The sequence below is a fragment of the Protopterus annectens genome, chromosome 2.part0, assembly GCF_019279795.1.
Source record: "Protopterus annectens isolate FY-2018-M chromosome 2.part0, PAN1.0, whole genome shotgun sequence".
In the NCBI taxonomy this organism is placed as follows: domain Eukaryota; kingdom Metazoa; phylum Chordata; order Ceratodontiformes; family Protopteridae; genus Protopterus; species Protopterus annectens.
The window spans coordinates 402,690,260-402,712,252 of record NC_056728.1 but is presented as its reverse complement, the minus strand read 5'-3'; positions in this window follow the sequence as shown (position 1 = coordinate 402,712,252).

Below are 21,993 nucleotides of genomic sequence, written 5' to 3'. Positions count from 1 at the left end.
ACATCTGCAACTGCCAGATATGTCTGGTTCACTGGTGTTTGCAGACATGGCCTCCATGTGTTTAAGTGTGTGAGTATGCCCAGTATGCCCATCTGTATTGAATGTGTAGCTCAAGTCCAGGTAGTCTGTACTGCAGTGCTGACCAATGTGTTGTACACCTACATTGTAGCATACTGTTTTTGCAGGGTATCCATCGATCATTTGGCATTGACTGTTACTACATTCTACATTGGATGGGGGGGGCACACCTGACTGTTACTATATTTCTTCGTAGGAAGGGGTGTGGCACACCTGACTATTTTTACATTTCTACACTGGATTTGGGGGGGCACACCTGACTGTTACTTCATTTCTACGTAGGATGGGGGGGCACACCTGACTATTTCTACATTTCTACAAAGGATTGGGGGAAACACCTGACTGTTACTACATGTCTACGTAGGAATAGCGAGGTACACCTGACACTTGTACACATTTTCTATGACTGTACTGGTATGTCAGGCACTCCATTTCATTCTGTAGTCTTGCCTATCATGCTGACTAGAAGCATGCCAGTGTACTACAGATCTTAGCTTTTATTTACCTACATAGTTTCTGACGTTCTACCCTACAAAGCTGATGTCCCATTGCCTAACCTGCTGTAGTCTGTCTGTGTAGGCCTGAGGGGGTTACCCATAGGCCTCATTCAGAGACCATAGAACAGCCTTTGTTTGTATTTGTCTAAACCTGTCCTGCTGGCTGTTACTGTTGTTGGGTATGTGAACCCCCCTGACCGGCATGTCTTAGTCACTTACCTTGTGGGTGTCCCAGTATTGAGGGTGGTGCTGCAGGGCTGCCTATGTAGGATGCACATGGTACACTCCCTACACATGGTTTAGCACAAGTAGTGTAATGTTTGGCATCCATTTTACTGTATGTGAGAGTCAGAGAGAGAGGTGTTATTCCCTGGGTCCCTCTTGTGTCAGTGTATGTGCTATGCATTGCCTTTTTGCCAAGGCCAAGGCATACTGGGCATGCCTCCTTCTGCCTACTGGGGCAGGCTCAGGTTATTCCTCCTCTGAGTCACTCTGTGTCTGTGCAGACCTTGGCAATGGTGGGGGGGCTGTGTGGCCCTGCCTCATGCTGCTCCTGCTGCAAATGTTTCAGCAGGATCATATTGTGTAGCATGGCACATACAAGGACAATTTGGGTACATGTAGTTGGTGAGTACTGCAAAGCTCCACCAGATGTGTCCAGGCACCGGAACAGTGACTTGAGCATCCAAAACACTTGCTCAATTATGTTTCTTGTTTGTGCGTGTGCCTCATTATGGAGTTCTTGTTCGGGTGTGTGTGCATTTCTGATGGGTGTCATCAGCCATGGCTCCAGTGCGTATCCAGCATCCCCAACTAGGTGACCATCAGGGATGTCCCCACTGGCAAATCTCTGGTACAGCTGCGTCAGATGCCAGATGTGGGAATTGTGATAACTTCCAGGGCAGCCAGGACACACATTCATTATCATGTCCTGGGCATCACACACAACCTGGCAGTTGATGGAGGGGAAGCCCTTGCGGTTCATGTAGACCCTATCCCACTCACCGGGTGGTGCTTTGATGTGTATGTGCGTGCAGTCTATTGCACCCACTACCTCAGGGTATTCTGCTATTTGGTGGAAAAGATGCATATTGCTGGCAAATGTCTCACGGGAATTGGTGAAATATACGTGCTCACCGACATGTGCTGACATGGCATCCAGGAACTGGTGCAGTACCCTGGATGCTGATGCCTGTGAAATCCCCATCATATCACCAGTTGGTCTGTGGAAGGTACCTGTAGCTAGTATTCTTAGGCCAACACATACCTTGGTATCCACTGGGATGGGTTCCCCTCTGTTGGTTCTGTGTGTGAGGCGTGGCCGGCACAGCTCAACAATTTGCTGCAGGAGGTCTCTGCTCCACTATCTCCAGCTCATGTAGCCCCTGGTAGGTTACCCTGGGTCTGTACACTCTTCTCCGTCTCCTCACTGTGGGTTGCTCAGCAGCATTCACAACATCACCACCCTCAGCACCTTGCACATGTTGGTTTATGATAGCAAGAGCAGCCCCTAACATGTTGTCTGACTTTAAAGTTTTTAAGCTTTCCCTCTTTGTATACAGCAGTGTTGCAGAGTTCTTTGTAAAAAAACAAGGAAGAATCCTGTTTGCAGAATTTAAAGTGCTGGGCTGGGCTGGGATAGTCTGCTGCCTGTGTAATTGACTGATTCTGATATATTTCACCTGGCAGCTCTGCTAGTTCTCCTTGGTTAACTTCCTACTACTTCTTTTTCCTTCCTTTTCCCTTTCTGTTTCTGTCCAGGGCAGCGTTGCACAAACGAGCTCACACGCACGCACACGCTGTGTGCACGTTTGCAAGAAATTTCAGATATATTCACGGCGTACACCTTTGGTTTCTGTTTTTCAAAAAGGACAACTGTAGGCATGCCTCTTGCAATCCTGAGCAACTCAGGGCAAACACAAGCCACTGTGCTCCAATTAGCTTACAGCCTTTCTGACATACTCCCTGATGATATCACCTATATTCTACTCTACTACACACCTACTCCTACACTTACACTCTTAGGACATGGCTCATATGCTGGGGAAAATTGAGATTAACTATCCTTATCCTCATTTGCATAGGATTGCCTACTAATGCATGGTTACATCTCTCACACTGATCCCCCCTTCTTAGCAACCACTACTCAGTGGCCATGTTGTCTTCAGCCTGCCATTCACCTGCATGGCAGGATAAGATTTTAGTGAAAATGGCTATTTTTGACAATTTTTAAATTATTTTCTTGGTTTTTAAAGCGCCGCAAGTTTGCACGGTGCTGCGCTACGCTTAAACATCGGAGATCGGGGGAAAAAAGTTAGATTTTAATCATTTTAAACATTTATAAATGCCATTGGCCTTATCTTTGGCTATTGGCATGCTTCCTCAACTGTATGCATCCTTTATTTGGAGCTGTCATAGCTCTGTTTAGCTATTTGCAGAACAGTACTCCATTACCAATGGAGTACATTTCTGCAGATAACACTAATCTTCCACGGACAGGTTAGTGTTTCCTGGATTGCAAATTTACCTCATTTGCATAGCTTTCAGCAGCAAATGAGGTAATTTGCATACCATGACGCTGTCTGTGCAAGAGTAGCTTTAGCAGCACGCCCCCTGCTGGCTGTACCTGGATCGAATGGCAGACATATTGCCTCTGTGAGCTCCTACACTCTTCTTGCACTCCGTGCAAGCTTTCATAAATCCGGCCCCATGTTTTTCTTTTCCAAATTACAGCTGAGTTAACTCAGCTTAGCTCCTCCTTTATCATAATGTTTTCTTGATGACAGTGAAGTTAGAGATTTTAAAAGAAATAATACAATCAAGATATCATCTATGTGTAATATGTATACTAAAAATATAAACTTTGTTTCATACAAAAAATGATTTTACACATTAAATATTAAGAGAATGATTAACATTTCCTAATTCAAAACAATATAATAAATCAGTTAAAATTTGTCAAGAGTCTATCATCAGGGAAGTGCATGGGTTGCATGATTCTAGACATCCTACTTAAACTTTAAATTATAGACTATGCATAACATTATCAAGTTTAATCAAACTCTATCTGGGTGCTTTTATTTATTAACTAGTAAGCACTACTTCTATCAGCAATATGCACATTTCCACAGTGATTGTTTTGTGTGCAAACACACAGTTTCATAGCTATAGCTAGCAACAAGTTGCAGTATATGTTTTGAAACAGCAGGAAATTGTGGGCAGGATAGCCTACATCAATAACACTTGAATTCAACATAAACCTAACAATATCTGTACAGTTTTAGGAAGTGGTTAAAAGCCAAAAGTGGTAGCTGTCTGTCAAACATGGGACATTTAAAACTGCATTGAAGATTTCTTAGTTTAAAAAGGATTCAGCACATCAGGATTAAACCTTAGTAATAGCTGAAGTAGGTAATGCATGTAGATGCAGACAACCAGAACACAGTTCATTCTTGACGTACTGTGGAGTGCATTAGTTCATAAAAAAATATTTACTACATGCTGGGCTGAAGGACAGCTTGACATAATATTTTATTTCCATTGAATATGCCAGAGAACAGATTGTGAAGAGTTGTGGACTGATGGAAAACTGCCATTTACTTTTCCACTTAAAGTGGTATTTCACACTGCAGGAATGAATAACATGAAAGTGGATGTGTTCTTGTTTAATGACAGCATGCATGGCAGACAACTCAATTTATGCTATAGCATGACTATTGTAGCACACTCTGGGTTGACTGTATTTTGAAAAGAGCTTCAACTATAGGAAATAGTTTGACCCATATAAAGTAAAATTGTGTCTGCACTCAATAAGATGGCCTTTCCATGTGCTCAGTAAGTAGCCCACCACCATTTAGTAGCTAAGATATGACACTGGTAAGGTTAATATGATCTGCAGATATCAGAGACCACATGTTGGTACATACACAAAACCAGAGCAAGAATGAGTCGTATACACAGATGGGCAAAGGGCAACATCAGATAATTCAGCAGTGCCACTGAATAACAGCCATAGAAAATGTGAAATTGAACCATGATGCTTCTAGTAGGTGCTCAAAGCCTGCAGTCACTCTTTAAATCTATTCTCTGTGTCTAAGTGCATTCAATGCAGCTGCCACTGCTGTAATCTTCTTGGCTGCATCACAAACAACCACCTAAAAGTTGATTCACAAGTTATAGTAATAAACAATTGCACAAACCAAACTCTAGACTGCCTTTATAGATCAACTAGATCCCTGCTTAAATCTGCTGGACTAGAAAGTGCAACTTGTTTTCACCTTTCATCTCTCTTACACTTGAGTCTGTAGTAGAGAATGCATGTTCTTAAAGGGTGTATCTTCATCATAGCAAACAAAATGCAACAGGCCAAAAACAGAACATCTTGCTTTGCTGTAGGTTACCCGGGCTGAATTCACCACTCTACCATTACAGCAGTTGAACTGACTTGATTCAGCCATCTTACATAGTAGATCTAAGTTTTCATATGCCTTCACGGTTAACGTACTGTCCTTCCTTATCAAGTCTGATCACCTTGCACAAAATGAAACATGACCTTTGAACATCTAGAGGGAAACTTGCTGAGATCCCAAATTCAAAAAATAAGTCATGTGACTCTTTGCAGTACCTATCAGAAAATGCCAGAACAAACTCTGTTTTGCCTTTAGAAATAGTCAAAAAGAAACACAATAGTCCATATGAGTACTTTTCATTTAAGGATGCATTCTCTACTACAGGAAAGCAAAATATGCTGCAGTATGAGGAAGCAGACACTGATATATCTGTGACAGTAAATCACATGACAATCAGCCTGGAACTTGTTTTCAGTAAAGATTTGCTCAAACTTAGATTTCATAATGAATCTAGACACTTGGAGCAGTTGGTTGGACATTAGACTCATCTGAAGACAAAAAAAAAAAAATCAACATGCTGCATTGACTTCCAAAATCTCTAGATTCATAATACCTCATACACAATTAGACAACCGTCACCATGCTACAAAGACTTATAAACTTTAATAAGCAGCAGCCATTCATTTTTAGTTCCGGGTGTCAAAATCTGTAATAAGCTGTTGTCTGAGGCCAAACAGTGTACCAGTTGCTTCAGATCTCTCTTGACTACTAATCATAGCAATGGATGTACATACAAATGTTTCCTTCATCCCATGGTGACATAAAAATTTCAACTTGTTCAATTCTCCTTTTAATATGTTGACTATAAGTATATTTAGTATTGTGCAGCTGTGTTTCTTTTTGTTGAATATAATGTGTCATTCTTTTCACTCATTTCTTAACTCTGCTCACACTAGAGAGCTGCAATACTTATATTCTTATCAATTCACTGCAGTGGTCAACAAACACAAATAAGTAAAATGCATAATACTTGTAAGGTAACTCACTTAGAATAAATGTGTTGAGAGCTATTGATTTATTAAGCATAATGCTACTGCCTATTTATGCTTGTTCCTTATCTTTGACTTATTCTCAGTCATTGTTATACTGAGCATTATTTTCTGTTAGTGAATTAAACTACTTCCACTTTTATTATTTCAAATGTATTATTCTCAGCAGTTACCCAGATGACAAATTCCAATAAATCATCTGGCTTTTTGAGCTGCTAACTGAAATAACTTTAACAAAGGCTATTTTCTTTTTTCTTCTGATCAGCTGCGATCTGATGTAGAAATAACTTATGCATTTTCTGCCACTCATTGAGTATTTGAGAGCCTTCAGGGTAAATCTCAGAGCTGTGAAACTGCTACATTTGCTTATGCTAATGTGGCCATGATTTCATCTATCAGTTTAATGAGGTGTGTAGAAGGTCTCTAAAAGCAGACTGACCATAAAGTTAAAAGACTAAATAGTTGTACTTGACTTTGGAATGCAATATTGAAGTGCTAACAACCATCATGGCATTTATTATCTGACTTTGTAAATTAATAGCTTCAACTTCTTCAACTCAGGATATATATCCATAAGAGTAAAACTTCATAACAATTAGGTCATTCATCAGTATGAGAATGTGCATTTTACAGATTGTTAAAACATGGAATAATTTCTTATGATAACTGAAATAAAAAAAGAAATTAGAGATATTTTTTAAGATGACAGTATGTTGTTACACCAAAGCAGAAGGAAATCTGGAGTAAAAAAATAAAGCTTCTGTATTATTAGAAAAGTATTTAAAAATGCAGTTTCGGAACAAATTCGGATAACAGAATTAATGGAAGTTTTTCTTCAACTTGTATAACCCTGAGTTAAATGTACAAAATGTTGCATTTAACCACAAGGCGCTGTTGTGAATAAGACAAACACAAATGGCTAATCATAATGATAGGATAGTGAGTGACTATAAGCTGTTGCAGCTCACTATAAGTAAATTCTGGTCAGTACTACCAACTGAGTAAAGGGGTGACCAATAAAAACTATCACTAGGGGTTTATCCCCAATACAGACCGTCCTGCTCCTCAGTACCACACAGAGCAATTCCCAGATGCTGAAACACATTTGTTCACTAAGTGTGTATATGACTTAGCAGTTGTGTTGTGTTATGCTGTTTTAACTGTACTGCACTGGGGGAGCAGACTAACTGCAGACATGATCTAGTTAAACAGCCACTGTTATGAGAAGATAACTTACACAACTCTACCTTTTTCCCCAGCTGGGGGGCGTTCATGTGGTCTTTTTTTTTTTTTTTACAGGCTTTGATTTCCTCAAAACATCACAATTACATGCTGAGACATAAACTGAACTTACGCTAAACAGCAAATAGAGTGAGTGTGTGTGTGTGTGTGGGGGGGGGGGGTAGATGTACATTTGTTTGGGTGTATGTGTGTGTATATGTGTGTGGAGGCTAGATGTACGTGTGTGTGTGTGTGTGTGTGTGTGTGTGTGTGTGTGTGTGTGTGTGTGTGTGTGTGTGTGTGTGTGTGTGTGTGTGTGTGTGTGCATTTGTATACATGTTTTATTAAGGTCATAAAACATAGCACTGTGCTGCTAACTTAATTAAAATTGAAAGTCCTAAATATTGCATAAATTGATTTTACAGTGGTAGGAGACAGCATTTTCAAACCAGTGCCAATGTGGGTCAAATAATTAATATCTTAAGAGGTGGTCTGTTAGGTGGTCTGAAGCTGCTTTAAACAAGCCATGTCTAGATAAGAGCTAGTATGTGAAGGAGTTAAATGTGAATGCTTGTTTTATGCTTGAACTCACCATCACAGGCAAAAGGGATGTGTGAAATGTTTTGACTCTTGATAAAGTAAATGAAAGGCCCATTAAATGTGAAAGCAAGTGAGCTTACCCTCTTCAAGTTACTAGTCATTCTGTGTGTTTGTAAAAAAAACAGAAATACTAGATATGTTTACTTAAAAGGTTTGCCAGTTATAGAAATCTTTATCATGCAAGCACTTTTTAACCCCATATAAAGTGCCAGTCATTGGATTGTCATCCTTTAATCAAAGAGTTTTTTTTCATTATACCATCTGTTAAAAAACATCTGATTTTTAACAACAGAACATAGCCACAGTAAGGGATCCATTTCTTTTTCAGGATATATTTAATTCCTTAATTAGGTTTCAAAATGGGTCCCACACTCATCATAATGTAAATATGCAGCTCAGTAAGTATGACTCTTAGGATTTGGTTATGTATTTATTTATTTTATTTGTTAACAGGGAATGTCCTGCTAGGCACTAGTCCCCTTTTCAGTAGAGGCCTGAGGAGAAATGATCCATACAGATAAATTAAAAAAAACAATACATCCAACTGTCACATTTTACATTCTATCCAAATACTAAAAGAGTATATGTACAAAACAACAATAAATAAGACATTCCCCCAGAGTCATGAAGCTCTACATGGAGTGTTGGAATAGTGCAGGAGCTGCTGCATGCAATATGGCTGTGGAGCTATCCAGGATCGAGCTCCCAGAATGTGCACGAGTGTTTCTACACTATTCCAGCATGGAAACCACTGCTTTATGCTAATTACCTCATTTGCTGGTGAAAACCATGAAAATGAGGTAAATTAGCAATCCAGGCAGAAGGCAGTTGTCCATGCCTGAATAGTGTACACAGCAGAAATGTATTCAGCTAATAACTGAATACATTTCTGCAAATTTAAAAACGGAGGCACGACAGCTCAAAAGAAAGCATGTATTATAGTTAGTAGGCATGTCAATGGCCAACTATATGTCCATTGGTATGAAAAATAATCTAATTTTTATAAAATAAAACTTTTTTTTTGGCCAGTCTCGGACGTTTAAGCATAGGACAGCAGCATGTGAATGGAATTGTGCTGAAAATTAAAAAAAAATGTGAAAAAGCAATTTTCAGGGAAATCTGCATTTTGCCGTTATAGTCAATGTCATGCAGAATGAAAACAATACCAGGGAACAGTGGTTGCTAAGGGGAAAGGCTCAGTGTGAGTGCAGTAACTATGGATTAAGGCAGTGGGGTATGCAAATGAGGGGAATCCTACTGAATCACACATTTTCATTTTTTCTAAGTGTCAGACTGCACCTAACCATGTAGGTGCTCTAATATGACCATATAAGCATGAGAAGTAAATAATATCAAAAGGAGGTGTGTCATGTTTGCTGTAAGAACATGGGAGCACTATTGCCTGGGTTTGCGCTTAGCTGAGCACAGCTAAGCGAAGGGGTGTGTCTGAGGCTGTAATTTCTGACACCATGAAATGAAGACCATGTTCATGTCCAGGGAGGGACATTTCTACTAAAACATGTTTAACTTAGCTAAAACCACAGGAAATGGTCGCACTGTGCATATGTAAGCAAGGGTGTGTGTCCAGGACTGTATAGCCTTGTTTAACTTGCCTAAATGGCACGCACCGGGATTTAAACCACAAAAATAAAAAAATACAGGAAATGGCAAGTATAATAAGAAAAAAAGGGAAATAGCAGAATATAGGCACTCAAATACAATTAATAGAGCTGGCAGGTGGAATGCATCATACTCAACCAATCACGCAGGCAGCATCTGCAGCACACCACTATAAACTATGCAAACGCCTTTCAGTCCAGTTTTTCCCACAAACTCTACACCACTGGGGTACACAGATGGGGAAATTTTACCTGACAAAACTAACAAAATGTTAGGGGCTGCTGTTGCTGTCATACATCAGTACAAGTGGCTGATGGTGGTGAAGAGGACAACGCTGACAACTGCCCCAATCTTATGAGGAGGAGAAGAGTATTCAGGCCCAGGATAACCTACCAGGGACTACATGATCTAGAGATAGTAGAGTGCTACGGGGCGGACAAGGAAATACTGCAGCAAACTGTGAAGCTGTGCCGGCTTCAGCTCACATCCAGAACAAACAGAGGGGAACCTATCCCAGTGGATACCAAAGTATGTGTAGCTCTAAGAATACTAGCTACAGGTACTTTCCAAAGACCAACTGTGATATCATGGGGTCTCACAGGCATCTGCATCCAGGATACCCCACCAGTTCCTGGATGCCGTGCAACCACATGCCGAGGATCACATTAAATTCCTCGGCATCCATAAGGAGCTGACTGGCAATATGCATCTCTTCCACCATGTAGCAGACTATCCGGAGGTACTTGGTGTCACAGACTGCATGCACATCCACATCAAAGCACCACCTGGTGACTGGGGTAGGGTCTACATAAACCGCAAGGGGTTACACTCCATCAACTGCCAGGTTGTAGCAAAACACAAGCCTCTTAGATTCCTTTAAGGACTTCTCTAAAACCTCTTGTAAGAAAGAATCCAAAAACAAACAAAACAGAGTCCAAACTGGCCGTAATCTTTTATAATAAAATTTAAGTTCTGTACCTTTAAAACCAGCCTTAAAGAAAAGGCGGGTCAAGTACAGAAAGTAATTGGTTGCTTTTAGAAATGTTTTAATATTTAAAGACTGTCATAATTGTGTGAAGTTTGTCTGATGAAGGATTTTTTAACCTGAAAGCACTTACATTTTATAATAAAAGATTACGACCAGTTTGGACAACTGCCAGGTTGTGTGTGATGCCCAGGGCATTATCATGAATGTTTGTGCTGGCTGCCCTGGAAGCTATCACAACTCCCACATATGGCATTCCTCACAGCTGTATCAGTGGTTTGCCAGGGGACATCCCATATGGCCATATAGTGGGGGATGCTGGCTATGCACTAGAGCCATGGATGATGACACCCATCAGAAATGCACACACACCTACACAAACACAGGAATGCCATAATGAGGCACACACACAAACCAGGATCATTATAGAGCATGTGTTTTGGATGCTCAAGTCATGGTTCCGCTGCCTTGACATATACCTTGGAGCCTTGCAGTACTCTCCGGTCACATGTGCACACATGGTCATAGTATGTGCCATGCTACACAATATGATCCTGTGGAAACAGCTGCAGCAGGAACAAAATGGGGAAGGGCCACACAGCCCCCACCATTGCCAAGGCCTCCACAGGCACAGAGTGACTGGGAGGAGGAGCACCCTTAGCCTGTCCCTGTAGGCAGACAGAGGCATGTTCTGGCTTTGGCAAACAGGCAAGGCATAGCATATACACTGACACTGTAGGGCCCCAGGGACTGATCTCACTCTCTCTCTCTCTCTCTCTCTCTCTCTATCTCTGACTCGCACACACAGTAAAATGGATGCCAAACATCACATCACCTATACCTGACCATGTATAAGCAGTATATTGTGTACATCCAACAAAGTCAGCCCTCAAGCACCACCCTCACATCAGTTGCAGGCACAAGGTAAGCCAGCCTCTGTAACAAATTGAAATAATGGGATAGAATTTTCTGATAGCATATCTATGGTATTGATCAAGCATGTAAGGGAATGGGGTGGCTAACTGAGATAGCAGCAGACAACTGACAGCTCTGTGAGACAGCAGGATGTGTATCCCCAGTATCACCCTAGCCACACCATGCAGTACCACCCTCATTGACAAATACCACTGCAGTATATGTGGTGAGCCAAATAACTAGGGGGGAGTTCATAGGTCACATGCATGGATGTCAAAGTGGGGGTCCCATATCCACCACCAACCCCACACAGCAGATCAGCTATAGACAACCATACAGAAATGCCTGGCAAAGGCCCCCACATGGTGACATCCATGAAATTCCCACCCACAGAGTGTTACACAGTGATATCACAGCAGGTCTGGCAGTGGCAGTATGGCTTTGAAAGGTAAGAAGTCTAAAACTGCAAATGTATTTGCCAGAATAATCTGACCTGTGGTTGATACTATTATGCCTGTAGTCTGAAAGATAGAGCACACCACTATGCTAAATGGGACCAAAATGTTAAGCACATATCAGCACAGTCTGTGCAGATATGTATCATGTACAGTCGTGTCACCCCCCCATAGTCCCATAGAAATGCAGTAAAATGTTCCTAGACTTAAGCACCACCCAGCTGTCACCCAGACTGATAATGCAATAGTAACAGAAAGCAATTGTCAGTAACAGCCACAGTCAACTTACTGGTGCCATCCCAGGGTTGTCTCCTGTCAGCATCCTGGGAACATATGATCATCAGAATGCACTACCCTGCTACAGATGGCCTGCATCTGTCACACCTGGCCTACAGGCCTCTGGCAAATGCCTATTCCTCACCCACAGTGCCCTTTAGGGAGAGTCATGGGGTCCGCAACACCAACATAACACAGTCCACAAAATGCAAAGAAAGGCCATGCTGACAACCACGAGGAGCAAACCTGCCAACCTCAGGGAGACAGAAATCAGGACATAGCCATGAACAATGGGGTGATGAAGGTCTAAAAAGAAGTACACCTGTAAAATACTGATCTAGTAATGTTATAAAGTTGATGGAATGATTTGCAGTAGCATGGAATGTCTGATGGGTATGAAGTCTGAAACTGCACAGACAACTGTCTGCAATATTTGACTTCAACCCGGAGTGACTTGCAAAACACATTTGCTGGAAAACCACACTTGTTTGGGTAACCAACAAGATATATGAGTCATGGATATGGATATCCTGTGATACTCCGTACAGTCGACAGGCAGGGCTAGGAGTTTAAACATGGTAATGCACTCATTGCTGGCACTCCTAGCCCTGGAAGATGGTGACATGTCTGCACCCACAGAACCCTGGCCCACAGCCATGGGGAGTAACACACCCTTCCATGATCACTCATCCTATGCAACATCCTGACCCCAAAATGTGGCCGTCAAGCAACATGAGGTGAGTCATACATATATGTGTGACAAACACACACCTCCAGACTGGTCAAACAGTCTGACACACACAAGACCCTCCAAGTGCAGTCAACCATTGAGGAGAGCTCAATGCAAAGTACTGGTCACTATAGGCAAACATATCTGCCCAGGACACCCCCCCCCACATATCCTATTCCCTACAAATCTGTCTGGAGTCTGCCTGTCACCCTGATCCTGTCTACCTTATATTACCCAACAGTGGACTGGAAATTAGACCAGGCCAGAACATACATGCACAGAGATTCCACCATTGTAATATATCACCAAGGTGCTGGACCATTTCTACAGCATCAGCAGTTAATTGCTTGTCTGCACACCCATCAATAGGCTGGATAGTGCAAGAATGCATAGCATTTGGCCCATAAACCTTGTGTGTGCATCATCCACCCTGTATTCCTCTGGTAAATCACTATGATGATCTGAGGAGGTATGTCACCAGGTACTGAAACAGTACATGACAGTGTCAAATAAGTATATGACAGATGTCTGCTAACACCAGCCCTGTAACCCTTGCAACCCATACATTACTGAGAGATACTGTCACAATCATTGTATGGCCCATTGTCCCCATATTTTGATAGACTATCTCCAGATATCATGCACCAACAGGTTGACAAGTATGGCTGTAGCACAAAACAAACTGTACTGGAGTACAGCAATCCCCGGAATGGAGTCCCACATGTACTATGGAAGGACACACTGGACATGCTCATACTCTTAGAGAAATGTCAGTAGGCTCTAGGAATGAGCAGGCCTTCCCTACCCAGTGCACTTTCCATTGTCCCACCTTAGCAGTCCTGAAGATGTCTGTCACCATAGAAGTCACTTTTGTTAAAACCAGCCCTATAAACTCTGTGGCATGTGCAATTACTGCATAACACTGTAGTATAACTAACTAGTTAGGTGAGTTCTAATCTCAGTCCTGGCAAATGTAAAAATGTGAGTGTGTGTTCACAACTATAAGCGTTTGGATCCATTCAAACCCAGTACACCTCCTTTTTTACCACTTTAGCAGTCCTGCAGATATCAGTCATCTTAGAAGGGTCTTCTCTCAAGCCTCAGCCCCATAAGCTCTGTGGCGCATGTGATAAATGCATAACAAGATAGTACAGGTCTATATTACAATGTCGAATTCACAGGAGTCTGAACATTGTAATACTGAACCATGAAGTTCAAAATATGAACATAGTGAAGCCACGGCACACCGATTTTTTTCCCAGGGAAAAAAATCTGTGGTCCGTTTTTGAGACTTTGCTATTTCCTCCACTGTGGTGCGATCTCGGAGTTGGTATATTTAAGTAGGGGGGTGTGGGGGGGCACAGCCCCCATGCTGGGGAATGTGGGGGGGTGAAGCCCCCTACATTAGTTTAAGTTTAAAGTGTAAGTTTTTTTTTTTTTTTGTACCGGAAAAGCAATTTTTTTTCCCCTGGGAAAAAAATTGCTGTTCTGTGTTTTCCTAATTCTTGGTTTTCGAACTTCATGGTTCAAAATTACACAGTTCAAACTCCTGTGAGTTTGACAATGTAATATAGACCCCGACAGTACAAATAGCTAGTTAGGTAGGAGTTCTAATCACAGTCCTGGCAAATGTAGAAGTGTGCATGTGTCTGTGTCTGTGTGTGTGTGTGTGTGTGTGTGTGTGTGTGTGTGTGTGTGTGTGTGTGTGTGTGTGTGTGTGTGTGTCAGGGGCGGCTCGTGGCATAGGGCTGCTGGACTGCAGCCCCCTCAAACATAAAAAAAGAAAGAAAAAGAAAGAAAACAAAATGAAAAATAAAAAAAAACATTTTTTTAAAATTCGCGGACTTCGCGCATGGACCGAGTCCCGGCTTATCGGTCTATGCGCATGCTCAAGGCAGCCCGGCCGTCCCCATAGGGGGACACAAGGAGCGTCTGTGCACTTTTACAGTGCACAGACCCGCCAGGATTATGGGACGCGTCCGGACTGCAAGAGGAGCAGCAGGGACTCGGGACAGAGCCTCAGGGATCTCGTCGGCGTCGGGAAGGAGCATGTGGATCTCGCGGGTCTTCAGTATTGCGCGCGAATGGAAGGATGTATGTACGGACGTTAACTCTGGATGTATTCATTCAGGTAAGGTGCCTTTTAATTTACAATGTTTATTTTTCTTGAGTTTGTGTATGGTGCTTGTGCTTTACTGGAGTATGTGTATGGTGCTTGTGCTTTACTGGAGTTTGTGTATGGTGCTTGTGCTTTACTGGAGTTTGTGTATGGTGCTTGTGCTTTACTGGAGTTTGTGTATGGTGCTTGTGCTTTACTGGAGTTTGTGTATGGTGCTTGTGCTTTACTGGGGAGGTGTGTGTGTGTGTGTGTGTGTGTGAAAATGCCCCAGGTGCTTATGGTGGTGTGGTAGGGAATGCCTCAGGCTTGAACCCTGTACCCTGTATGCAGGTGTTAAAGACTTGAGTTCCCTACCCACCACCATTTGTAAAAAAATTTCAGATTTTTACCTCATATTCGATCTGATCTGTTCCTCATAATATCTGTGGTTTGTAAATGTTGCAATGCTTGATATTTGATGGTGTAGTAGTAGCATTGTTGCCTCACAGCTGCAGGTTCTTGGGTTTGATTCTTGGCTGGGGTTCCTTCTTTGTGGGGTCTGTATCTTCTCCCTGTGTTTGTGTGGGTTTGCTTTTGTGCCCTCCCATGTTACAAAGACATGTCTGCATTATTTCTTCCTGGGCCTCTGCTGAAAATTTGTTTATTTGTTCCAAGTCAGACTGTCCTGATTAAAAATGTTAAATAAAATTGATAGGCATTTGAATTTCAGACTTAAGGGTTTCTGAATGTTTAATTCCTTGCATTTGATGGTGCAGTGGTCGTATTGTTGCCTCACAGCTATAGGTTTTCTGGTTTGATTCTTGGTTGGGGTGGCTTCTGTGTGGAGTCTGCATCTCCTCCATGTGTTTGTGTGGATTTGCTCTGGTGCCCTGCCATTTTACAAAGACGTGTCTGCAGTTGTAATCCCTGCTGAAAATTGGTTTTGTTCTGTCCGCAGTAAAATTGGCAGGCATTTGAATTTCAGACTTCAGGTTTCTGAATGTTTAATTCCTTGCATAATTGATGGTGCGGTGGTAGTATTGTTGCCTCACAGCTATAGGTTTTCTGGTTTGATTCTTGGTTGGGGTGGCTTCTGTTTGGAGTCTGCATCTCCTGCCTGTGTTTGTGTGGATTTGCTCTGGTGCCCTGCCATTTTACAAAGATGTGTCTGCAGTTTTAATCCCTGCCTCTGCTGAAAATTGTTTTGTTCTGTCCGCAGTAAAATTGACAGGCATTTGAATTTCAGACTTCAGGTTTCTGAATGTTTAACTCCTTGTATAATTGATGGTGCAGTGATAGTATTGTTACCTCACAACTATAGGTTTTCTGGTTTGATTCTTGGTTGGGGTGGCTTCTGTCTGCATCTCCTCCCTGTATTTGTGTGGATTTGCTCTGGTGCCCTGCCATTTTACAAAGACGTGTCTGCAGTATTAATCCCTGCATCTCTGCTGAAAATTGTTTTTGTTCTGTCCGCAGTAAAATTGACAGGCATTTGAATTTCAGCCTTCAGGTTTCTGAATGTTTAATTCCTTGCAGATTTGATGGTGCAGTGGTAGTATTGTTGCCTCACAGCTATAGGTTTTCTGGTTTGATTCTTGGTTGGGGTGGCTTCTGTGTGGAGTCTGCATCTCCTCCATGTGTTTGTGTGGATTTGCTCTGGTGCCCTGCCATTTTACAAAGACGTGTCTGCAGTTTTAATCCCTGCTGAAAATTGTTTTTGTTCTGTCCGCAGTAAAATTGACAGGCATTTGAATTTCAGACTTCAGGTTTCTGAATGTTTAATTCCTTGCAGATTTGATGGTGCAGTGATAGTATTGTTACCTCACAACTATAGGTTTTCTGGTTTGATTCTTGGTTGGGGTGGCTTCTGTCTGCATCTCCTCCCTGTATTTGTGTGGATTTGCTCTGGTGCCCTGCCATTTTACAAAGACGTGTCTGCAGTATTAATCCCTGCATCTCTGCTGAAAATTGATTATGTTCTGTCCGCAGTAAAATTGACAGGCATTTGAATTTCAGCCTTCAGGTTTCTGAATGTTTAATTCCTTGCAGATTTGATGGTGCAGTGGTAGTATTGTTGCCTCACAGCTATAGGTTTTCTGGTTTGATTCTTGGTTGGGGTGGCTTCTGTGTGGAGTCTGCATCTCCTCCATGTGTTTGTGTGGATTTGCTCTGGTGCCCTGCCATTTTACAAAGACGTGTCTGCAGTTTTAATCCCTGCTGAAAATTGTTTTTGTTCTGTCCGCAGTAAAATTGACAGGCATTTGAATTTCAGACTTCAGGTTTCTGAATGTTTAATTCCTTGCAGATTTGATGGTGCAGTGGTAGTATTGTTGCCTCACAGCTATAGGTTTTCTGGTTTGATTCTTGGTTGGGGTGGCTTCTGTGTGGAGTCTGCATCTCCTGCCTGTGTTTGTGTGGATTTGCTCTGATGCCCTGCCATTTTACAAAGACGTGTCTGCAGTATTAATCCCTGCGTCTCTGCTGAAAATTGTTTTTGTTCTGTCCGCAGTAGAATTGACCGGCATTTGAATTTCAAACTTCATGTTCTTCAGAATACATAGTAGCACAACCTTTTTTTCTAGCAATTTTCTAAGTTTATAAGATGAATATTTTAAATTTGTCCCTATTTTTGGGACTGTATTCCCCCATTATTGGCTTCGTCCAGGTTTTTGTGCTAAGGTTGACAGCTATGGCAAGAACTGAATTCACTGAATATGGACTGTAGAATTATGCATATTTACTGATAAAGGTGCACTGTAGAATTGTGCATATTTACTGATAATGGTGGACTGTAGAATTGTGCATATTTACTAATAATGGTGGACTGTGGAATTGTGCATATTTACTAATAATGGTGGACTGTAGAATTGTGTATATTTACTAATAATGGTGGACTGTGGAAGTCTGAGTAGACTTTTTATGATAAATGTTCTCAACTGGGCAGTTTTGCCATTATGGGTGCATATGTTTTGTTTCATTGCTTACTGGAAAAATGTTCAAAACAAATTTAAAACACCCTCTAACAAGTGTACTGTATTGTACAAGGAATATAATTTTTAGTACAATGAGGAAGGTGTATCAAAGAGCACATGTATGTTTCATATGCAAGGCCTATGATTCGAAAACAGCCCAAAATTAATCTTTATCTGCCACTGGCAAAATGTATTTTCTTTGAATGTGGGTTTCAATGCTGTTTCAATGAATGTGAGTTTCAAGGGCAGACAAGTTTTAATGCTAAGTTTTCATTGTGAGACTGCATTGCTTTGTTTAACAGATTACTTAATGTTTGTGCTGTAAAATACAAAATAAAACTTTCAAATGAAGTCCAATCATTGAAGTAAAGCAGTATGCACATTAGTGTTTATGGTAAATGGAGTGAAATAGCCAAGTAATGGTTAATTGGAATGGCTGCAGAGGCTCCAGTTCAACCATTATTTTGTCAGGGGGGAAGGGCAGCAAACTCAGACAGGCCCAGCTGAACTATACCTCCCAACTGTCCAGATTTTCAAAGAATGAATAGATTTTTGCTTCTTATTTTTGGTTTGTTGTTCATAAAATTTGTAGTTTTAATTCCTAAATGATTTGCCAGAAGTCACTAAATAATAAGTTTCAGACTTCATAACCTTCATAAAATGCATGTTAAAGTAAGAGCCGTTCTATCAACTGTCTCAATTTATACAAGAGCAATTTTAGTACTGTTTATATGTGCCCCCAATATATTTGGCCTTGTTCAGATTTACTGCATTAACAGGTTGAGAGGTACATGCAAATAAATTGCTTTATAGAATTAGGCATAGCCAACCTCTCAACTGTCCCCAATTTTGGCTCAAAATGTTGCTCTTCCCCTAATAATCCCTCCGCAAAATAGCAATTTTGGAAGAAAACATGGAGGGTTTACAATTAAGAAATAACTGTAATAATCAAAGTTATAGATTACTTGAAATGCATGTAGATTCTTTTATTTTGTCAGCTGCTCAAGGTAGCAGTACTAATATTAAAGTGTCCCTTCTTTGACAGGTAGAAGCTGTATTGTGTGTCTATTTTATATTTTTGCATCACATTTTTGGTCCATTTTTCATAAAATTGTGTTTTTGGCAAATTAGTGACAAATCACTAAAGACTGAAGTTAGAAAATGACAGACATTTGAGTTTCAGATTTTATACCCTTCAGAAAATTCATACTAATGCAAGACCTATTCTATTATCTTTCTAAGTTTATTAGAGCAATATTTAAAATTGTCCTTCTTGTTGTGCCTTTGTCCCACTTCTGTGTATGGCTTTGTCCAGATTTCTTGCTCTTGAAGTTGAGAGGTATGACAAATGTGTCAGGGCCATCACAGTCAGCCAGAGAGATTTCAAATTGTGACATGCTTGTTGCACCCCACTCCCCCATGTAGTGACTCTGGATGTGTCCAAGCAAGGCAAGGAGTAGTTGTATCTACCTTGGATGGGGAGGACACACTGCATAAGTACTACAGTGGCTTTTCGTCTGTCCTTGATTTTGCAGAATGGTCTGGTTTCTGTCATATTTTTGTACTGTTGATTTATGCTTATTACTCAAAGTGCCTGTTGCTCTGTGTTTAAGTAGCAATGCTTTAATGACCATAAGGTAAGCTTGTCTGACATCGTAAGATGCAAGTAAGCTTTAATAAGCATACTGTTAAAGAATTGCCAACATTGAAAGCCTTTCTGTTGTTGCCATGCAGAGAATACTTGACTAGATAATGTATAAGCCTTGGGTATTAAAGGACAGGATTCCATTATTTTAAAAAGCTCATTACACTTGTTGGAGACTTCCAGTCATCTCTACAGGCTTTACCCGTAAACTAAACAGAATGCCAATCATGTGTGGTCCATAACCTGTACAGTAATCCTTTAAGCAATGTATCTTGAGCTTGTTTCTTGTTTGCTTTTCATTTTTACTTTTATCATGTTTTCCCCATGAAACGTCAGGCAGCAGGTCTTTTGGATAAGAAACATTTTTACAAGTGGGGCATCACATAGATTTCTACTTTCAGCATGTTGCTTGGTACTTTAATAAAGCTGAATATATTATAATTAGAACTGCAGTGCAAGGAGAAGTAGTTTGAGTTGAGTGCTTCTGGTTTTTCTTATACTTGATTTTGACTGGCATTCCAGTAATGTATTTAAAAAGTAATTTATTTTTTCATGCCTCACAACCTTTTGTTTCCATCTAGATATTAAGTAAGCTGTCATGCAGCCAATGCATTGAAATATTTTTATTCTTCTACACTTATTTTTGTCTTGATTGGACTTTCATAATGATGGTTTGCCACCCAGGGCAGCGTATTTAATTAAAGTTAGTTTTTTTGTGGTTTTGTGCATAGCTCCTCCCCTTTATGGTTGACCACACCCCTTCCCTTTGACCCCGCCCATTCAGCGTCTCCTGCAGCCCCCCTGTGATTTGAAGTCACCAGCCGCCACTGGTGTGTGTGTGTGACAGTTATGTGTAGAAGACTGAGGCAGTTGTGTGTTTGTTTATTGGTGAAACAGTTGTATGCCATTTCCAACCACGACACTTCACAGTGCCCCACCTTATCAGTCCAGATGATGTCAGTCCCTTATCAGCAGCCTAGGCCAGCTGTCAGCCCTGTAAGCTCAGTAGTGCATATGATAAATGCTTAACACTATAGTACCAATGACTACAGTATTTCCCTGAAAATAAGACCGAGTCTTGTACTTTCCCCCTGCCGAAATACGCATTAGGGCTTATTATCAGGGGATGCCTTATTTACCCCCCCCCCCCGTACAACAATCTGCATTTATTAATTTATTCATGTACACAAATCGACATCTATTCATGTACAAAAATTGACATCTATTCATGTACACAAATCAACATTTATTCATGTATACAACTTGACATTTATTTGGTACTTTTCCATTATTGGGCAACAGTTCTAGGTGGGTAACGCGTTAACAGTTGTGTGAGAATTCTATATAAACAGTGCAACAAACATTTCAACTTCAGAATATCTACACCTTGGTTTTCACAGTGCAATATTTCATGATTAACAGAAAGTGCAGAAAAATCTAAATACATATGTGTTGGAGGAGGGGAATAAAACAGGTGAAGAACTGCTACTTTTTGAGTGGTAATGCTTTCTTTATTTTTATACCCAAACCGTAAGAGAAGAATGATGGAAAGCCATAAAGATGAAGTCTGGGAACCAGCAGCCTTACTTTGTAATTACCCCTTGATAATGAAACATTACCCTAATAACAATAAAGTAAACAAAAAATGACCAGAGCTTGATGACAGCTGAAAGCTGAAGTAATCCATTCTGTTGCTCTGACAACAGAAAAGTTATTCAAATTCAGTCATGTCATCTTCTTCTGGTACATTCTCATAAGTCTCCAAACCCTGAATTCCAGCCTGAATTTCTTGCAACTCCATTTCCTTTAGAACCATTGGCCCCAATCTGTCATGCCTAGCAATAGAGCTCTCCTTAAATGAGCACTGCTTGTCCACGTAGCCTGCTTGTAGTGCATTGGCAACACAGCTGTCAGTGATTTTATCCCATGAATTCTTCACCCAAGTCATGACCTCTTGCAGGCTAGGCTTCACAAATTTTCCACGCTGATTTCTCTCCATTCTATTTTCAGTGTAGCCATTGAGTTCCATGCACAAATGGTCCTTGAATGGCTTGTTTATTGCAATACTGCGGGAATCATTATTTGATCTATTCTTCTCTGTGCAAGGAAGTCCTTCATGTCTTTAGCACAGTGAGTGCTGGCTGAATCCCAGACTAGCATATCTCTTTCGCCACCTTGCAAAACAAGTGGCAGCATTACATCGACCCACTTCCTTATAACTGCTTGTGTGCACCAAGCTTTTTTGGTTTCAAGATAGTAAATGCCTGAAACATGTTCAATCTTATCTTTCTTGCCCTTACTAATAATTAGATGTGGGGTTTTCTTTCCATCTAGATGAATTACCAAAATACAGGTCAAACGTGCACTTTCATAACAAGTGGAGGGAATGTAGATTGATGAGGCACCCCTCTGATCAATTGTTGTTTGGCACCCTTGGCCCATAAACACTGCAGTTTCATCCATAGCAATCATGTTGGAGAGTTGGTATTTAGAAATGCTGATG